We start from the raw sequence: 21704 nt of genomic DNA, 5'->3' as shown, positions 1-21704 counted from the left end.
TGTCATAGAAAGGGCGTATGCCACATAAACTATAGGACCCAGGTAAAAATAAGTATGATATTTGTAATCAGCATGGTCGAAAACCCCCATATGCTGAGTTTCATCCAAAACGGTTCAAAGAGCGTATCGAATCGCTATGTTACATAGGTATTCATTGTCTTAAAATAGGGGTTGAAAAAGTAATTATAAAAGAGAACGAGTACACCCTTAAAATGTACTCATAAAAGGGAATGAATTTGATGTATTCTCTGGTCTGCTGTGTGTTCGTAGTCTCAGTGTAATTTCTGCTATGTTCAATTAGGGGTGGAGAAAATGAATACACCCTCTGTGCTATGTCCGCTATGTTTCCTAGTCTCTGTGATGGTAAAATAAGGGTTGAAAAATAAGCCATACTCTTGTATTAGCTCTGCTATGTAACCTGTGCTATGTTATAATAAGGGGTTGAAAAATATGCTCATAAAAGGGAATGAATACACCCCTAAAATGGAGGTGGTTGTGTTTGTTATCTGCTCTGCTGTATGTTAGTAACTGTTATGTTACATAGTCTTATGCTAATGGATTGAAAACGAAAACACCTCTACTATGTGTACATAGGGGTTGGAAAATATGCTCATAAAAGAGAACGAGTCCACCCCTAAATGGAGGTTGTTATGTGTTATGTAGTCTTATGCTCTTCTATGTGTTCGTAGTCTCAGTGTAATTTCTGCTATGTTAAAATAAGGGTTGAAAAATATGCTCATAAAAGGGAATGAGTACACCCCCTAAAATGGAGGTGGTTGTGTTTGTTATCTGCTCTGCTGTATGTTCATAGTCTCCATGTATTCTATGCTATGTTAAAATAGGGGTTGGAAAACGAATACACCCTTGTTATGTTACGTACTCTTATGCTCTGCTGTGTGTTCATAGTCTCAGTGTAATTTCTGCTATGTTAAAATAAGGGTTGAAAAATATGCTCATAAAAGAGAACGAATACACCCCTTCTATGTTTCATATTCTTATCTGTTATCTGTTCTGTTGTGTGTTACGTAGTGTCAGTGTAATTTCTGCTATGTTCAAATAGGGGTTGGAAAATATGCTCATAAAAGAGAACGATTTCACCCTTAAAATGGAGGCCTGCTATGTTATGTAGTCTTCTGCTCTTATATGTGTTCGTAATCTTATGTTACCTACTATGTTAAAATAGTGCTATGTATTATCTGCTCTTCTATGTGTTATCTGCTATGTTCAGAATAGGGGTTGGAAACGAGTACACCCTTGCTATGTTATGTGTTCGTACCCCTTTGCTATGTTCATTGTCTGCTATGTTGAAAAAGTGCTCATAAAAGGGAACGAGTCTTATGTATTATCTGTTCTGCTGTATGTTCGTAGGGGTTGAAAAATATGCTCATAAAAGGGAACGAGTTCACCCCTAAAAATGTGCTCATAAAAGAGAATGAGTACACCCCTAAAAAGTGGTCATAAAAGAGAACGAATACACCCCTAAAATGGAGGTCGTAAAAGACCGTGGGTTCACGGTGTAAGGTGCTCAATTTCCCAGGGGCTTGTGAGTTGTTCAATGCTGAGCCAGATCGATCATTTTTATCCTACTTTTTTGTTTCATAAATCACTGTTCAAAAACAAGACATATACGTATTAGTCGATAGTTCACATACAGACGAACAAAATAACACACTTGAGGATAAATTATCATGCGTAGTTTTTTAAAAACTCGAGAAGAAAACAACTGGTTGCACTTTAAAATAAAAGTCGTTCGTTACCAACAATGTAGATACCTCTTGGATGTACGGTTAACGTAGCGGAAACTCAAGTAGTCCCATGTAAACTGTAGATTCACGTACATTAGTACACATAAAGGAACGCTAAATTACAATGTAACCAATCAACCAATAATTGGTAGTTTTTATTTTATAGGAAGATTAAATTTATTTGTGTACTGAAGTGGAGCAAAGAATGTACACTATTAACCAGCAGACTTTATTGTTGTTTGTCATTTCCTACTCTCTTATGGGGCGTTTACACTTAGTCGATTTGCGTTCGATTCAGTTGAATTGACGTCACTTTCAACTTAATCGACCGTGTAAACAGGACTTCAACTTAATCGCTTGTTGATCGAAAGCGACTAATCGACTAGCAACTGAATTTAAAGACGTTCTATTTTCTGTGGTCAATTCTACTTTCTTCCGCTATAACACCGCAAATTGTACCAATTACTTTTTTCTTGGACATCTTGAAAACTGCCAGTCGATTTCGAATCGACCAGAGGAGATCGAGTCGACAAGCAGCATTCAATTTCGGTTGAAACAATTGAACACATCCATCGATCTGATTCGGCCTAGTTGCTTCGATTTAGTCGGAAATGCAGCGAGTCGATTTAGCCGTGCGACTAAATCGACCAAGTGTAAACGCCCCATTACGCAGATATTATTTCTAAAAATATGTGCAATTACTCGTGTTAGACCCTAAGGAGAAACACAATTGTAGTCCTGGACTTCTCAAAGTCGGCTTCCTCTTGGTTTTTGACACTTCAGCCGTTACGGATCTTTCTGTGCACCGCAAAAGTCGAGTTTCGCTTGATATAACTCGATTTACATTCGCAGATGCTATTTCAATCATAAAATGAAAATCGACTTTCTTTATTTCTTTCTTTTCTTTTTCTTTCTTTTTTTGTACAAGTCGGGCTTCTCAACTGATTCAATTTTCTCTTAGTCTTAGGCTATTTGAGAAAGCGTCACCCCCTGTAGCGAACGCGGCCAAAGTGGCTATTCAGTAATTTTACTTTCACCAGATGTGTAAATCATATTGTGTGCCAGTCAGGATTTCTAGGTCATTTTGCCAGGTCCAGGTGTGTAATAGCAGAGTTCCAATACTCTGCACCGCATCTTCCAAGTAGCTGTTTCTTGCTACAATCCCTTTGCCTGGCAACACGTCTTTCTTTTTTTTTTTCTTCCTTTTGAAATCTTTTAAACAGCAGGCGGTGTATTGTTCCGCCTCGCACCAAATACGCTCGAGCTGACGTTTTCTCAGCGATTTTATTGCTTTCGCGTTTATGATTAGCTATCTATATTTAAATACATGGTCAGCGTATTCCAAGAGTACGCATGAGCAATAAATACGCTTTGTGATCGCCTCAAATAGCCGGGTACTTAGTGTAAATGCTTCCGGACGATTTTCTCAAGGAACAACTCATTCGATTTCGTTCTTATTTCGTAAGTAAATGTTTCATTAACCCTAACATGCATTTTGATGCCAATTGGCATCATAGTGAAACAATGACAATAACAATAATAATGATATTCTTAAAATGTATACATTACCGAATAGCGCACCCCGATGCCATGTGGCACCAATGGAGTTAAGCTTTCTGCCACACAGTTTTCGTCTAGTGGCATAGGTTGGACAGAGAGTGTTAGAGAGCGTCAAAAAGCATATAGAAAGCACAAAACATGCACATTTGTTACTTGTAAATATTTTCACAAAACTTTTTTTTTTGTTCTCTTAACATTAAAAAAATAATTGTTCACAATCTTCCATATCACATGGTTTCTGCTGATATTGACACTAAACTCTGTTTTCACTAATGTAATACAACAATGACATCTATCCTGTAACTTGATACCCGAGAAGTAAAAACATTTTTAAAAAGCATATTATTGGATATTGTTTACATTTTTCTACGTAATTCATAAATTAAAAAAATTTTAAAAAATCAACACGACCAAATTAATTCGTGCAATAAAGGGTTAACATTCCTACACTTACGGAAAATTCTGCAAGACGTAGTTTACTCAGAAGATTTGGACGATTTTCTACTAAAAAAAAAAGGGTATTCTTTTTTCTACATTTCCTAATTTAACGTGTAATTAACATCCCTAAAGTATATAATTTTTCATAAAAAACTAGCAGCGTTCACCCCGCTTCGCTGCGGTCACCCCGGAACGCAATAAACTTTGTTACTTAGATAATTTTTACTTTTTCGCTTTCAAGTGATATGATAAAAACCATAGAAGATTGCAGTAAATCTTAACATTATATCGCCTGTCATTTATGTTAACCCGCCCCGCTTCGCTGCGGTCATCCCGGTGCTGGCATATTGTAAAAGTGTCTGTAAAAATAAGCAAATCAATTAAAAAATTTTAAACAGAAGATTCAAGCTATTTTCCGCTGTATATCGCCTGTCATTTATGTTAACCCGCCGAGTGACACGGTCATGCGGGTTGCATATAAATACGTTTATTTTTACCTATGATGAACTAATAACAAAGGATTTGTACGTTATGGACACTTGAATGGTCAATTATCTCAAGACACTGGTAATTAAAAATTAAAGTGATATGATAAAAACCATCTAGGGTCCAAATCCTAATAACCCCCCAAAAATGAAAGAAATTGGTTCAGCCGTATTAGCGTGATGAGCGGACAAAATTTTGTACGTTCTCTTTTATATATATAGATGACTACGGACTATTCTTGGGCTGAGTTTTCTTCGGATAGTTTTCCGAAAGCGTCTATTATAATTTTGTTCATATTTAGTAGACATTTTTTTTATTTTTGAAAAAAAATAGAAAACAAGAAGTAAATAATCTCACCCTTTATTTATGTACATCAGGACAGAGTCCTTAGAGACTTTCGGTGTGTAAATGTGAAATCTAGATTATTACTGTTTGGACATCGTGACCTCCAAAGTAAAATTTAAAACAAAATAAAATCACAGCTTTTGTTTTCCTACATGTAATCTAAAGTGTGACTACTAGATGGCAGGCATGTTAAGGATTTTAAGAAGACACAATTGTCAGGAAAGTGTTTTAATTTAAATCTACTAGATGGCATAAATGTTGTCTGTAAGAATTATCGAATGTTCTCTCGTCTCATCAAGTAAGCAGAGAATCTTAGAACTATTTTTGGGTAATTTATTGATGAATTAATTTGGACTGAAAAAGGAAGTACAAACTACGAAGTAATTATTGAAAGTGCAGCTATCTTATTAGCAGGTATGTAATAATATTCGATATTAGCAGCAAATGATGAATTGCCAACATTAGTGAAATTTAGTGTGTGTGCTATTTTCATATCTTAATTCCCGCGCTTGCTTCGCGCCTTTGATGTCGCAGAGTCCATTGTTGAGTAGGTATGTGCTATGTTTGTGATGGGAGGGACGCTGAAGTTACGTTGAGGGAATGATTTCCAATAACTTTGAAACAGGCATTCATAGTATGTACAAAAAAGGTAAGATTTGCAAAATCACTTCAATCTTTTTTTTTTTACGTAATCTCATAGTAATTGCATGTTAAGAAATAAGATGTCTCATTCATAGTTTGAAACCGTATTTAAACTAGCAGTTGTTTGTATAGAAGAAAGTAACGCGTGGTTCGAACACTGTTTACATAATAAAAGCAAGTGAACGATAAAGTTAGGTGTGCAAGTATATTTTTACGTGTTATAGGTTGTGCGTCCCCAATTCAAGATTATTATATGATGAAAAATGAAGGAAGCTAACATTAAATGCCTTCTAAATCTTGTATCAAATATTTCTAAACTTCGCCTGTTTATCTTTTGAAACAGTTGCAGATGTTGCGAAAGCGTGAAGATTTTCGATGGATTGTTATGTGAGAATATTGGGACACAGTGTTGCTATTAAGGAATGAAATAAAGACATGCCTAATGTTCAGACCCAATTTCTGTGCACGGGATTCTTGCTCTGTACCTTAGGAATAGTATTCAACTTACGGGATTGCTAGATTAGGATCAATATCTTATCCCTTATGTAAAGGATGAAAGTGATTACCCGTTATTTTGTGTTTCGCAGTGTATAGGCCGTACATAAGAGGAATTCGGAAATTGGTTAAGTTTGGTATATGGTGGTTCATTTGCTAAACTTATACTAGTAATGTAATGGACGTAGATTGATGCTGGTGTCTGGAAAGTTATCGAAAAACATGTAAGAAATTCTAAAATTTAATATAATTTATTTACGTTAGGTTGAACTGTGTTGAATTTATCGGAATTTGGGCAAGGCAATGATATCCTGTCAGTACATAGTATTGCCAAACGAGCGTCAGCGAGTGAAGGCCCGCAGGGCGCGTTGTTTTCTGTCTTTCCTTCTTGGGAACTGTAACTATAATTGCGTGAATTGGCTCAGATTAATTGGTTATTGTCACTGCCTTGCCTAAAGAAACACTTGCCAATTTATCTAATAATAAGATGGGAGAAATATAATAGTTCAACTAACGGGTTACGGTTTATCGGCAATTTGTCGGTTGGAGTCAGCTCCATTTATTTTCAAATCCTTACTGCATTATTGCTTTTCATTCGATTTATTTGATGTATTATCAACAATGTCACTGAAATGGCCAATTCACTTAACCGAATCAATGAAGGGTGCTGGTGTAGTTTTGGCGCACCACATTTTGGAAGATTTACTGGTGAAATTGAATACTTTGTATCAAAAGATATATTGATAAAGAATATATTTCATCAGGCGACAAAATTTTATACAAAGTAATGCAGCTGTATTTCAGGTTTACAAGTGTAGGGTTACAGTGTAAAGTCATTACAAGTGCTTTACCGTGAATAAAATGAGTGCGTATGAAAGATGACTCTATTAGATGTTATGGTCAATGTTCCGTTAAGGGGGTCCAGTGCCTTTGACACCACTTCTTTCTATTGATTTTCGTTTGATTACATAATATAACGTTATATTAGGTTATATTAGATTAGGTTAGGTTAAGTTAGGTTAGCTTAGCTTAAGGGGGACCAGTGTACTTTTGGACCCCCTTAACGGAACATGGACCGATGTTATTTCCACCAGCGGTGTGTTTCTGCACAGTGTACAGGAGCTGTATTTTATATTTACAAGTGGAACGTTACTAATGTAAAGCCATGATAAGTGCTACTGAAACTCGCATATTTGCCAGATTCTACTTTTTCACTTTCCTCGCTTATGCATGTACCCACCATCGCTGAAGCGCCTGCTCCCTTCGGACTCACCAGCTTCGCCCTACTTGACTCAGGTTGCATTCACGCATTTTAGTGGGCACCTAGCACATGTTGGTTTGTGCTTTTGCACTAGTTCTTATGCCGTACATCCAGAAGCTATGTTTATGCGCAGATCGAAAAAGTGTAATTTTTCTACAATTATTTCTGGTGGCCCCCCCGTGGTGAAGTTTATCTATGCCAAGTGGGATATTTTCACGTCGCCCAGCAAAGGTCTTTAAGAGACAATAAGAAGTAAATTAGTGGAAGAATTAAAATTTTTCAAGAGTTATTTTTAGTGGTGCGCTAAAACTACACCTGCACGCAATGAAGTAAGGAATGCTGATTGATGATAGTATAAACGTCACTTAGAATATCGGTTTGCTGTTTCGGAAATTGGTGTGGTCCGGTAATCTTACTTTGGAGATGAGTTTAAATGTGAGAAAAGATATATTCTAGGGTTAAGTGCTGTATCGCCAGACCAATTTTAGGAAATTTACCGGAGAATCAATTGGAGAATTTATTTGTTTGTGAAGAAGAATGGGTGAAAGTCAGGTAAAGGAAATGGTAAAATTTAACAGGTTGACTACCAAGGTGATCTGAGGGTACTGCTCCCAGGAAGCCAGAAATTTCTTGTTGCCTTTGGCTCAATTATGGATAGTCATGTCACATTTTTGTCGCGATATTTTGCTTCTCCCGAAAATGTACCAATGGGAGCCGAGCACAATATGTAATGCCCATGGTCTCACAGTAATTTGTGGCCATGAGCATTATATATGATGCTCAAGAACCTGAATAGGTTAGTAATTTGTGATATCGAGCATGAGCATCATATTTGGTGCTCATGGCAGTCAACCTGTTAAGAAAGTGGTTGTATTTGTCGGTTGTTTTTTATGTAAGCGGCACTCTATGTGGTGGCGAATAGATTATTTCGCGGAGAGGTACACTTTTATGATATAGTGTCGCGAAAGGCAGTGTCGAGATGGCTCGCGTATGTCAAGGCTGTGACGGATTGTAAAATGTACAGAAAAACTTTGGCAAGTTTTTAATTTGTCCATTTCATGTCGAGAACAAAACCCAACCAACCCCTGCGGCTTCTAGACCGTTCCTACTACTACTATTACTACTTATACTATGAATCCGTGTCGGTATAGTAAAATTGAACGCCTAAGGTGACGTGATCTAATGTAAACTAATCAAATTCGAATAAATATAACCGAATGCAGTACATTTTGGTACTTTTTTCGATTTTCGAATTATTCCGGCGATACAGCACTAATGCCATATTTTATGTAGTGTGATACTACTAAATTTTTATCTAAACCCTCGAATAGCACCGAATTCAAATCTGACATTGATGGCGGTCTGTCCGTTGTAACCTCGATGTTGTATAAGAATGTGTGCTGGAAGAGCTTTTCAGTCGTGGTGTGGTTCGAGATGATTGTATTTCGAATGCTGTAAAATACGAAGCACTTACCTAACCTAAAATTCTAAGAAGTGTGCTAACTAACATTATTATAACTAATTTACTAACTTACATTATTAGCGAAGCCAAAGTACGTAACCGTTAGATGTGGAAACTTCCCTGAATTGTCTATGGTAAGTTTCAGCTAAAACGTTCAACTGAACACAACTATTCAAGTAATTATTAAGAATATGTATCACAAAATAAAAAAAAATGCAACAAAGTTATTTAACTGAATGAAATATAAAGGTGAGTAGGCTCACAGATTGCATTCCTCAAAAATTGGGTCCCAAATTTTTGAAATATTTAGCCATGGACTATTTGTTAAACTTTATATTGAACTCTTTTTAACTTGTTCTGGTATTCGTGACCGGGCGATAAATAGGCTAGTGGTTATTAATACACACTAAAAATTGTGTAAAAGGTGGAGCAGAATACATTAGTAAATTATGCTGTTCTAATTACTTACGGAATGTAAGGAATGTTTAAAAAAACTTCCATTAAATAAACCCGCTTTTTTCATATCTGGCCCCTGATCTTGAGATAACTATCTCAGTATTTGCCTGACGCGTTTTGAAGGAAACTAAAGGAATCTTCATGGATTTGAGTTTTGTGTATAATAAGTTATTTTATTCCTGTTCCAAATTATAGAGCTACCTACCTAATTGGATTATTAGTTTCTTTGTAGAAATCGAAATATAAGACTGCTGACAATGCAAAATGTGTCCCACGAAACGTGGATAGTGCTTCTGCTTCACGAATACCCTTTGTGCGACAAGGGAATTGCACAATTTTGTCTGTAAAATAGAACATGAATGACTAAATGCTACTTTTAAGTAGGAACGTAGGTTTAAATGTACGTACCGGTACAAAATTTAATAAAAACCCATTGGGCTTTTCGTTTTTTATAACCTGGGACAATGACGTTGTCCTGTTATCCAGCTATAATCTAACAAGGTAATTTGATGGGAATTGACTTGTAGTGTGAGAGTTGATGGTGCAAAATGATCTTTGTGTCCATCAGCTGCACTGGATCCAATGCCTGGTCGTGGTTCTTATCCAAGGTTAATGTTATGTCCCTTTCCTCATAAGGAAGCAAAACACGAAAGTTCAATTGTAACAATCTGACCGAAAAGTACTGAGGCTAAAAGCAGTTAGCATAATGGTATATTGCCTATAGTGTTAGGCTTCCAGATAGTTATAGTTAATGCACTTGCTTTTTGTTGAAATATCAGAACTAGGCTTAATTAGGTAATAGGTTAACGCTCATTAAGAGCGAGTAAGAAAAAATTTTTACGTCCCACGATTGTGCCGACTAGGCTGAAGGAGACGGTGGTGATGAGAAATGAATGATAAAATAGTGGAATGAAGAAAGTGGAAGGAAACGGGAGCACCCCGAGAAAGCCTACGCACACGTTGTTGTTTGTTCACCACAAAGCTCACTTTGGCGCGTGCTGGGATCGAACCAAGGACCTTGTGTCTCAGAAGTGAGCGCTCTACCACTGAGCTACTGCGGCCCCCAAGAGCGAGTAACAGAAAGTTGTTTATTATTATTATTATTATTATTATTATTATTATTATTATTATTATTATTAGTTGGGTATCGATGACTAATAAAAGCGATATTTTTTAAATTACGCACAAATGATATGTTTTGAAGTGAAACCATTTTGAAGACATTTAAACAATTTTGAAGGAGACGGGTGATGTAAATGCGAGGTGTCTGAGAACCCTACCGATGTAGGTATTGACGAAACTGGTTGGCGAAAGTAAGCATAGGTTTGAATTTGTGCTCGTAAGTGGATTGTAGGTTGGATTTTTTTTCCTTCAGTGGCTTCCGTAGTTTTGACTATTCATACTTTAAAATACGTAATAATAATAAGCTAATCTGTGTTTCTACGAGATTGATAAATTAGTATTCCGTCGATACATTGTTATATAAATTACAGATGAATGATTCATTAGGAAAATTTGCTGCATATATTTAGAAAAAGATTTCTCTTCATGCAAGAATTTAGCGTAAAAAGATATGTTCTGTTTTATTGTTTGATAGTTTCAGTTGTGAATTCCGATCGATACATAGGGTACTCAAATATGCATACTATTTAGTATATTGATTGCGCATTTCGTGCTTATATATATATATATATATATATATATATATATATATATATATATATATAATGCAGCAACTAATCGAGCGGTATTATTAAATCTCAAGGTTGAATCCAAATACAAGTACTGAAATTCTATATAGTGTGTTCCTTGGTATGGTATATCAAGTCTGTATCAATTGTTAGTAAATGTTTCAGGTATATTATGCTTGTGAGGCGTTTGGATAGTTTTTTCTTTTCTTTCTTCCTTTAATATTACAAGATGCTGTAGCTGTTGGTAAGAATATCAGACTTTATCATCTTTGGTTAATTGGTACTTTAAACGTCCAACTTAGCACTAGGGCTGTATGGACGCAAAGTTACAATTAACGTGGGATCTGAAATACATGCACTGGATCTTCCGTACGTTTCTTTAGAATAGAATACTTTATTAGTTATTAGATTACATAGTAGCAATAGATTTCGTTAAAAATATAGTATTTAATAAAAAATAGGTATAAAAAGCATAGCTTTAAATACGTATTAAATGATAGTGTCTTAAGAAATACATGTAACAAAATTTACACCATTTCTTTGCAATTTACTACTGTCAAATTTGCAATATTACTTTTATTAGTTACTACCACTTACACTACATCAGTAAATATTGCATAATACATTCTCAAAATTAGGTAGAATTTTGATAAGTCGATTAAAAACAAAGTATTCCGGAAATTACTATTACAGTCTAGAAATTGAATAAAGGAAGAATAAATGAGGTTGCTGCTCTTTCTTGTTTCGAATATTCATTGAGTAGGTCCGGGTAATACGGACCATGACTGTTCTTGACTGTATTTTTCTTTCGGAGAATTCTGGAGTAGTATTTGTGAATGTAAGCTCCGCTTGGCTTCCAAAATCGTCCTCCCTCGCTTGCCCATCAAGCCCTATTATATTAAAAAAAAATAAATAAATAAAAATAAAAACCATAAATGTTTTACTTTGTAAAGCGAGAGTTAGAAGTAAGTCATTATCGTATCCACGATGTTCGTGGAGAGTCGAAGTATTAGAAATAAGTTAACAACCAGCAGTTATATTACAGATTTAGCTGAGCATAGAAACAGTCTTCTCCAATTTTAATTTTTGGCTGGCGAGATAGAGTTGTTGGAAACGCTTTGTACTTTGACGGTTGAACTTACATGATCGTCTATTCACTCGCCAACTCCACAGGATTCAAACCAAAATTGTGGTTCAGAGCCCATGTTAATAGTGGGCCCCACCCTTTATCACCTCACTGTTGCATAAGGAAGCGAAACCAGAAACAGATGAGTGGGACTAATTATAAGTTGTTCTGTCAAATATTCATTTGTGGCATCGTCTCAGATGAATTAAGCAAATTAATAACGATACCGACTACATATTATCGTCAGTGCTGATTTTTTGAATTTGAGTTTTTGTTTTGAGCCTTCATACAATACCAATATTATGAAGGTCGGAGCATACTGTTAATTGTGGGCTCGTAATTAGTGCAGTTAAAGTTCGAATGATTGTAAAATTCGAGATGTAGGTATATGCATTCACATTCGTCAAGGCTTTCCCACCGAGAATCGAACCTGGGATGATGTGCACCAAAGGCTGGCGCGCTAACCACAAGATCAGTGGTAATGGAAGTGGAGTTAGTTGTATACATGTCATCATACAAGATAAACCTTCACACTAAAGGCCTTTCTTCACCACTGTTTCACCTCCAAGAGAGCTAGAGGCTCGGCCCTGATTTTAATCTTCACTTGAGTAAAAGACAGATTTGTGTGAGATTAGTAGGGCTACACTAGTTACAAAACCACTGTAGCGTTATACGGGTAGTATATGGGGTCGGTACATCAACTCCTGTCTCCATTATTATTGCACTATACCGTTGAAATCATCCACTCCGGGTTCTTACGGTGATCCTTGGGTATCGGAAATCCCTTGTCCCGCCAAGAATTGATCTTCGGAATAAGCGCGCTAAACGTTTAGCTATCTTACATATACACAGGAAGTTATTGTTCCAAGTTGAGGTTGTTACCAGGCTGAAACTTGTCACTCTCAATTTGAGAAACATGTACTCAAGGAAGGTATGACAAAGATGTATTGGAGGACTTATTTTACTTTGAGAGGTAGAGCCCATGTGGATTGAAGTTTGATTCCTGAGCTTCGTAATCTTGTCTAATGCTTTTTGTTGTCCTATTAGGGTTTTAGTTTATCACAGGGAACATTACCAGTTATACAGTGGTATCTTCAGCAGCGGCAAATTGAAAATTGCATGTTTAACTTCAGTTGAGCTTTGTTTTCTCCTTCAAGCGACTTTCTATCATAATGTACAGTCACAAGAATTAAGGTGACGGAAGCAAATTTATCCGACACCGTGCTCTGTCTTCTGCTACTTTGGATGTTAGTTCCCTGAACGCAAAGCGTGATTGTTCGTAGTTCGAAGATTCCATTGAAGGTATTGGTGAAAGTTTTAATAAAATCTTCCATTAATGTTTGGTTTTAGTGAATACTTATCTCAGGCAAGAGTGGGTAAGCACCTTCATAATTTTTGTCCGGTGCCACTTGGAATGTAGATCAGTATTTGAATTTTCTGTAATTACCGATGCTGTGTTTTTCAAATTACAGGCATTTGTAGTTCCTGCGAAACTATTGAGGAAGAGGAAATCGTCAAATAATTATCCATTTTTGGTGATGAATGTCTTTTCCGATTGTTTACCCAAAGATAAGTTCTTGTCTAGTTGTTAGGGTTTCTACCAAGCCAGTGCAGCAGATGTAGATTGACCAGTGTCTTTCCTTTGTAAGAGGTACACTGGAGTCTGTCGAATTTTCCGCCTGCCGAACCTGGCCTCGTTTCAGTGGGGCGTGCATTTACTGGTAAGATGTCTTATCATTCGATTAGTTGACCACTTGCATGTTTAGGAATGTGACCAAGTTGAGGAAACGTTATCTTGTGTTGGTAATGTTAAATTGTTGGACATTCTAAGCTACTAAAATGAATATCGTCCTTACGTGTAATGTTTTCAATTCTTGGAGAATTCTTTCAGGACGTTATTTGGCTGGTGATAGCAAGATCTGTCTTGTGGATCTGAATTCTGCCTTGGGTGTGAGTGTTGTGTGTTCTTCCTTCGTTTCTCATAGTATTTTTTAAAAAGCAGAATCATGGAACATAAAACTGAAAAACGCCATTTAGCTTCAGGATCACTGTTTCGTTGTGTCACAGTTTGGTAATGATCCTGAAAGAGAAGGAGAAAAGACTTATCAATTAGCCACGGCTTATTCAAAAATAGAAGTTGTAACGTTTCTTAGTGTTTTATATTATATTGTCGAAAAATATATGAACACGTTCGCTCATTGAGTTTTAACATTACTATTATGTAATTTCTAGACTTTTGGTAGCCTATTCCAGACGAAACTATTAAACTGTGGATATTCGTTACTTTTTTTTTTTTTTTTCGATGCTGTTTCTGAGGAACCCATGCAACGAATATGAAAGATCAATTTTATAGAGTGTAAAAATAAATAAATAAAACTAACGGTACAAACCCTTGTGCCATACCGCTGTGTATGATTGTGAATCCACAACTAAATGCCTTTTGATGTTCACTGTACAAGATAATGAAAGAGAGTGGGTGTTCCGTTGCTTTCTGGAACTGAGAATTTATATCTGCATTTGTCGTTACAGATGGATGTTATATACAAACAAAGTATCTTTTGATTTTTAGAGATAATTAGGTTATTGAATGTAACTATTACAAGATTTTAATCGTACTATGCGAATGACAAACTAAGATACATCAGTAGTTTAATTTCAAGAATGATTTTCAATATGCTGCCAATCATATTGCTTTACTCTTGAATTCAGAATTGTATTTTATCCATATACGGTACCACAGTAGGTCAATGATAAGAGCATAAGACTTCAGTGTGAAGATTCGCCTGTTTGAAACCTGGGATTCCGCCGTGTGGGGTTTGTAGTGAAAAGTTTCGTGTTTCAATATTTTTATCATTCCATATAATACTTTACCAATATTTATTTGTAAATAGATAAAATTTTCTACTTTTAGGTTTCATGAGTTAGATCAAGAGCTGTTAACTAATGAAAGTGAATAATTACAAAAGAATTAGTGTAATGAAAATGCGGGAGGAAATAAGAGAATTTCGAGAGAAACCACGAACATTATGTCCCACATGTTCTGCCTGGTATCGAACCAGGGACTCTAAGCTCTGGAAATATTCATTTGTATTTCTTAATGTCTTCTGAAATGTTATGGACAGATACGCAGCACTCATTGATTCCGTTGTATTCTGGAGACCACCGATAAGAATAATACAGAGAAAAGAGAACTGTGAATCTATACCATTTTTAAGTGTTGAATTTGCTGCCCCTGTAGTGCAAGAACAGATAGCAGTTGTATGTGGTTCGAGGCGCCGTATAGGCCTATTTTGATTAAGAATGTGCGTGACACTTTTTTTTTCTTTCAATATGGCCAACTTGAGCAATCTCATTCGTTGTATAGGCTCGAAGACCCATCAAATTTTCAAGGGTTGACAGCAGCGAACGTTGCCATGGCGACTTGCCATTCGTCTGCTGCTCACGTATCTGTGACGTCATTCGGCGGTGGCTTGCCTATTGATTAATTGGAGAAGAACGTTCCTGTACACTGCACCGAAGTTGTGCGAAGAGTGGCGTGTTAGTGCGGCAAAAGTGGAAGAGTGCTGGATACCGCGTTACATTCATTAGTCGGCGCGTCAAAACACAGGTAATTGCTGTGGCGCTTTTTTAAACATCCCTTTTGTGTGTTCTTTCTACAAGTAGCGAAAGCATACTCTCTTGACAATACATACATGCAGCTCTACATTTGTTTACATCCTGTGTCATTGCCAGCGTTTTATGTTGATCAGAGCGCGAAGTTACAAAACTTGTGTATGTAGGTAACGTTATGTAATTGTGTGTTATTTTGTTTTATTTCCGGTGCTGCAGTAGTGTGGCTAAACCTTAGTCATTTAACGTGTTGAGATACAGCGTGAAAAGAAATATACAAAACTACTGAGTGTATAATAATATGATAGATAAATTCTCTGTACAATAGTTGGTTAATAATATGGAACGTAATTACTTTTTTTTTTTGTGTGTGTGTGTGTGTGTGTGTACATTTGATGAATATTTATACTTGTATGGAACTAATAAGAATTTGCTACGTAAAGGGTTCTCCTAGATATTGTGAGCAGTAGTTATTTACCTAATGAATGATAGCAAGATAGATTAAAAACAACAAATAATTCTATTCATATCCCATTGTTAAAAAAAATTCATAACTACCTAATAAGGCGGTGTTTTGGTATTAAAATACTCAGTAAATCTGTAGGGTTTCTCTGAAGTTATAGAAGTTTAGAGTTTATTTGGTTTTTAGTTTAGCGTCCTTTTAAGCAGCGAGGCTATATGAGACATGGACCTACAGTTTAACGTGGAATCCGAACCACATGATCTCGTCGTGAATCGAACCCAGGTCTCCCATGCCAAAGACGCGAACACTAACCGCTTAGCCATGAGAGAGCTCAGGGGAGAGTTGAGTATAGTGAAGTGGAATGATGTACAATCCGTAGTTCAACTTTGCGAGCTTGTATCTTGTAAGATTAAGGAGACGAATGGTGGTTGCGTGTCGCTCCTTTAATAGAAAAATGACACAATTCAGTCAACTTTTCAAGAGAGCAGTTTGAATATTTGCACTGAGCTTCCTTGTGGCTAAATGGTTAGCATATGTGTCTTTGGTTCTTGGACACCCGAGTTCGATTCCTGGTAGGAGGGTGTGTGATTCGGATTCCACATTAAGCTGTAAGTTCACGTTTCATACTCCTCGCTGCTGAAAGAATTGCTAAACTGAAAATCAAGCCAAATAATAATAAAAATGACACTGCTACAGTTAACAGGACGGACGAGCTGACAGTAGCTTCCGGAAGAGGGTGTGCGTGTGTACAGTCATATCTATAAATATGTTGTTGTAGGAATATAATTTGATAATGATTTCGCCCGGTATTTCTGATAATGTTAGTATGTGTATAATCGGCAAAGACACGTATGTGGGAAATTTCATGTCAAAAGAGCAGTAAATAATATAATCCGAGAAAGCTTTTCTTGTCTTATTCATTTAATTTTCCTATTTATAATTCTTTTGCTATGAAATTTATCACAAATATACATTTCCTGATTATACACATGTAGCAGTATTGAAAGTGCCCTGCAAAATCATTATCAAATTATATTCTCACAACAATACAATTATAGATATGCGACAGTCATTTTGGATATGACTGTACCTCCACACTCTTCTAGCCTTTAGGACCATTCTCAATATCATATCTGAGTAAGCCATTTTTGATCTATTAACAGAACGGTATGTGAGGAGAAGAGGCAACGCTGTGAAAGCCCATGAACACGTTGCTCACCGCAAAGAGTCAACTATCTAGCTTCATATGTATCTCCTCCCTCTTCCTTTTTTCTTGTAGCTCTGCACTGGTTCTAAAACATCTCTATGACTCAGATCTCTTACAATTAATTGATTGAAACGGCAAATATGTAGTGATATAAATCGCAGTTGTCATTGTTAGAAATTATTTAAGATAAGTAAAGTAAAGTACTCACTATTACTAATGGAGAACAAATACAGAGCTAGCCAAACAAGCTACTACTGGCTTGTCATTTCAGGTGTAAATATAAGCTGTTGCAATGATTCAGCTGAAGAATTCTTATTTGACATTTATGGCCCCAAAATGAAAATTGCACGTGTAGCTATTACGTGTCTGATATATTTTTGCAGACAGCAAGATTGCGAACTAGTTTTATTGTTTTCGAGTGACACCAGACATAAGGGAACTCATTTAAGTACTCATGGTACAGTACTTGGTTTTGAACCACGCTAGGGTATGAATCCGGTGCATTCGATGGGTTCACGTATCATCATGCAGGACCACCTTGGTAGAGCAGGCCGTTCTCCACCCCATTATATATCCTGCAAACTAGCTAAATTAGAGGAACTTCTTCACTTTCTCATCTAAAAGAACAAAAAACATCCAACAGACAGATCATTCTGTTTTGGGAGGAATACTTCTAGTTCGACAATTATTACATGTTTTATGTTAGTATTTAAATAAAGTGAAATGTGTTGCGAACGCTCTGGGTAAGTCTGTGGACCCCAAGATTAAAACCACTTCTTACTAGTAGGTTGACATCAGACTCCAAACCGAGAGTATAAGACCTGATCGAACCGCTAAGGCCTTATTTAAAATTTCATTAGCAATGTTTCCTTTTTGTATTTATTATGTACGCCCATGGTCTGAGTAAAGTGCTTTCTGTATTACCATTCCCAAGCCTTCGGCTCGTTTACACATCATTTTGCACGTAGTGACATACCAGCGTCAGGAGGCAGGTGATAGTGCATGCCGCGACATCTCATTAGCGTGATTGTTTACTATTGGAAATTAGAATGCCGTTTATTATAAGGAATTCTTGTCTTACGACCAACATTATGCAAATCGTAAACTGGGTTGCATAACATTCGAGGATATTAACGTTATACTCCTGTACTGATATGTTTTTGTACTATGAATAGGATGAATATTATGATTATTATTATTATTATTATTATTATTAACAACGGATGTATACCATATTGAGAACAGCGGAAACTTGAAGTTGGCAGTAGTCTATAAATATAAATATTCCGACAATTCCTAAAGAAGATTGTCATCGAAAAATATTGATGTATTACGGAATGTGACAAAAGACATTTGAAAGAAAAGATAGAATCTATCTCTATATATATCTATATCTATTTGGTCTAGGAATTAATTCGTGCGGTTGGTACGCACACATTGAAGCTGCAGTACAAACACAAAATACATAAATACCTTAAGAAAAATATTGTCCATCGCTAGCCACCACTTTCGCCCATCTGTCAGGCAATGTACGGATTCCGTGGCGAAAGAAGTCCTCATCCTTGGAAGCGATCCAGTCAGAGACCCATGTTTCGATATCTTCTGAAGAAGTAAACCGCTGTCCAATCAAATCGTTGTTCATGCAATCGAACAAGTAGTAGTCCGAAGGAGCAACGTGTGGTGAATACGGCGAGTGGGGTAAAACTTCCCATCCGACATTTTCTAAATAGGTTTTGACCGGTTTTGCGACATGTGGGCGAGCGTTATCATGTTGAACAATAAGTTTATCATGTCTGTTCTCCCATTCTGATCGTGTTCTGGCCAGAGCTTGCTTCAAACGCATTAATTGTCGTCGATAACGTTCTCCATTCATAGTTTCACTCGGTTGCAGCAGCTCATAGTACACCACACCTTTCATATCCCACCATATGCACAGCATAACCTTTGCACAGTGAATATCTCGTTTTGGTTGTGATGGACCTGGTTCACCTGGTTTCACCCAGGCCTTTTTTCGTTTAGGGTTCTCGTAATGGATCCACTTCTCATCACCCGTAATAATTCGATGCAGAAACCCCTTTCTGCTCTGTCGTTGAAGCAGCAATTCGCAAATGGTTTTTCGTCTTTCAACGTCTCTGTCTTTCAATTCATGTGGAACCCAATGTGACATCTTTTGAATCATTCCCATGGCTTTCAAGCGTTTGGAGACTGTTGTTTGATCAACGCCTAATGCTGCTGCAAGTTGTTCCTGCGTTTGACACGAATCCTGCTCGAGCAATGCTGTCAATTCTTCGTCTTGAAATTTTTTTGGCTGTCCAGCTCGCTCTTGGTCTGCAAAGCCGAAATCATCACTTCTAAACCGTGCAAACCACTTCTGACACGTTCGCTCAGCTAGAGCATGGTCACCATACACTTCCACCAAAATACGATGACTTTCAGTCGCACTTTTCTGCATGTTAAAGTAATGCAGCAGGACACCCCGCAAAAACACTTTATCAGGCACAAATTGCGCCATGTTTACTTAACTACAAACTGGTGTTGTTGACGCTTTAATCCACTGCCCTATACTACGAACGATACGCGATGACAGGGGTTTGCAACACATGTGTGGATACACGGAACTGTGGGACGCTCCGTTCGTTGCGCCATCTCTTGTCCACCCGCACGAATTAATTCCTAGACCAAATATATATCTATCTATCTATCTATCTATATATATATATATATATATATATATATATATATATATATATATATATATATATATATATATATATATATATTAATATTAATGCTGTCATAAATGAGACAATTATTTTGCTGGTATGTTTTCTTCTACAGTAGGGAGGGGAAGAAAAGTACTAAATCTCTAAACTTTAGTATGTAAATTAAGTTCATCTTAATGGATAAAATGGTACCATTAAGTTTAAGAAAGTCCTCTTCTTTCGTTCAGATTGGATGGCTTGATGCAAGGGACAATGTAGTGTAATTACAGACTGAAGTGATAGCGTTTCCGTGGCAACCGTCAAATGATTCGCCTCTATTCGGTGGTACTAATTGTCTTCAGCTAAGCTTTTCATCAAATTCAGCTCCAGCGTCAGTCAGTAGTGATTCATTCTACAATTTCTGGGCTAACTTTAGTCACGTTTTACATCAAGTGAAAAGCATATTTTAATCGATTGAGCGTTTTATATTAACTTTGGGGTGAAGTACAAACTCGGTAGATTTAAAAACATTGAGCATTGGTTTACGATTTTTACCATCACAAATTAATTCATGAGGTTGAGTTTCAAGTGTTTTATGTTTTGATGCTTTTCTTTTAGTCACAATTGAGGGAAGTTGTAACTGGCATTTGTGGGTATATCCCAGTCTCACCGGTAAACGTTCAGTAATACTTCAGAACACAAAACACGATCTGATACAGTAATAATTCAGAACAAAAGACAATCTGATACTACTGCTACTTTTGTTTGTCGAATATTTTTACATCTGAACCCTCGCTTCTCCCCCCCCCCCCAAGATCTTGGAATTCTTAATTATGAGTAATATTACTGTTTATCCAAGTCGCAGATTGCCTGAAAAATAGGTACAATATAATTACCCGAAATGTTCGAACATGACTAAGACTATTGTTAAACTTAGATTGAAGCTACTAACAATAATGTGCTCACGAGTGACTGGATAGTGTGCTTCATTTACGTGCACATGATTCTCAAGTGGAAACGACATGGCTTCAGTACCTCGCTACTGAATTAATAGGTTAAATGATGTGAACCAATTAAATAAGCCGTGGCGTGGTCCTGTAATCCAGTTTATATATATATCGTCGCCGGAGTCGTGTTTCCAAGACGGACCACAGATGTTCAATTATGTTGAGATCTGATGATTAGGCGGGCCAGGGGAGGTGTTGAACTTCATCCCGATGTTCCTCAGACCACGCTGCAACAACGCCAGCTGTGTGAATGGGTGCATTATCATCCTGGAAGATGGTGTCATTGTCCGGGAACAACATCCGGACCATAGGATGCAAGTGGTCTCCTAAAATTGCGATATAATCGTTGGCAGTGATTTATCCGCTAAGTGTGACCACAGGACCCTATGAAAACCATGATATGGCGGCCCACAGCATCACCGAGCCGCCGCCATGTTTCACAGTTGGACGGAGACACTGCAGATCATAAGCTTCTTTGGGCGTTCTCCACACATAAACACGGCCCGTGGTTGGGAATAGGGTGAAGGATGACTCATCCGACCATATCACACGTTTCCAGTCCTCAACGGTCCAAGTTGCATGGTCGCGGCACCATTTGCGGCGTGCGAAAGCGTTATGGTCCCTGATGAGCGGTTTGGCCCGTGCAAAACGACCCCGTAAGTTCATGTCATGTAATTCGCGGCGGACTGTGATTGTCGAAACAGGGTGGGGGAGGTGCTGATTGGGTTCCTCCGCAGTGGTATCACTTGCTCCGCAGTGGCACGACGGTTCTGGGTGACAATGCGCTTTAATACACGGCGTGACCTGTCACTCATGATTTTCTTCCGCCCAAAGTTCCGCTTCCCCGATGTGGTTTTCCCGTGTGTTTTGTAGGCCGTCATCACCTTCGACACTGTCCCACGCGACACACCTAAGACAGTAGCCACTACCGTCACACTCACTTCACATAACCGCACACCAACAATTTGCCCTCTTTGAAAATCTGAGAGGTCTCCCATTTTACACTACC

At 37.3% G+C, this 21704-nt stretch overlaps 1 protein-coding gene across 3 annotated transcripts in view; it reads left to right on the top strand.

The window, feature by feature from the left end:
• The first annotated feature begins 4830 nt into the window (after nucleotides 1-4830).
• LOC145668101 (uncharacterized) overlaps nucleotides 4831-21704 on the top strand; it is a 104571-nt gene continuing 87697 nt past the window's right edge. Inside the window, exon 1 of one of the 3 annotated variants that reach the window (XM_081735624.1) lies at nucleotides 4831-4988. The gene's annotated coding sequence lies outside the window, so the exon portion shown is untranslated. Of the gene's footprint in view, nucleotides 4989-5072; nucleotides 5224-15163; nucleotides 15315-21704 lie in introns of those variants that run through there. The other 2 variants (XM_081735623.1, XM_081735626.1) reach the window with 2 other exon arrangements.

The sequence above is a fragment of the Thermobia domestica genome, chromosome 13 (assembly GCF_964235325.1).
Source record: "Thermobia domestica chromosome 13, izTheDome1.hap1.1, whole genome shotgun sequence".
In the NCBI taxonomy this organism is placed as follows: Eukaryota; Metazoa; Arthropoda; class Insecta; order Zygentoma; family Lepismatidae; genus Thermobia; species Thermobia domestica.
The sequence above is the reverse complement of the archived record's forward strand: the minus strand, read 5'-3'. Positions and strand labels throughout refer to the sequence as shown.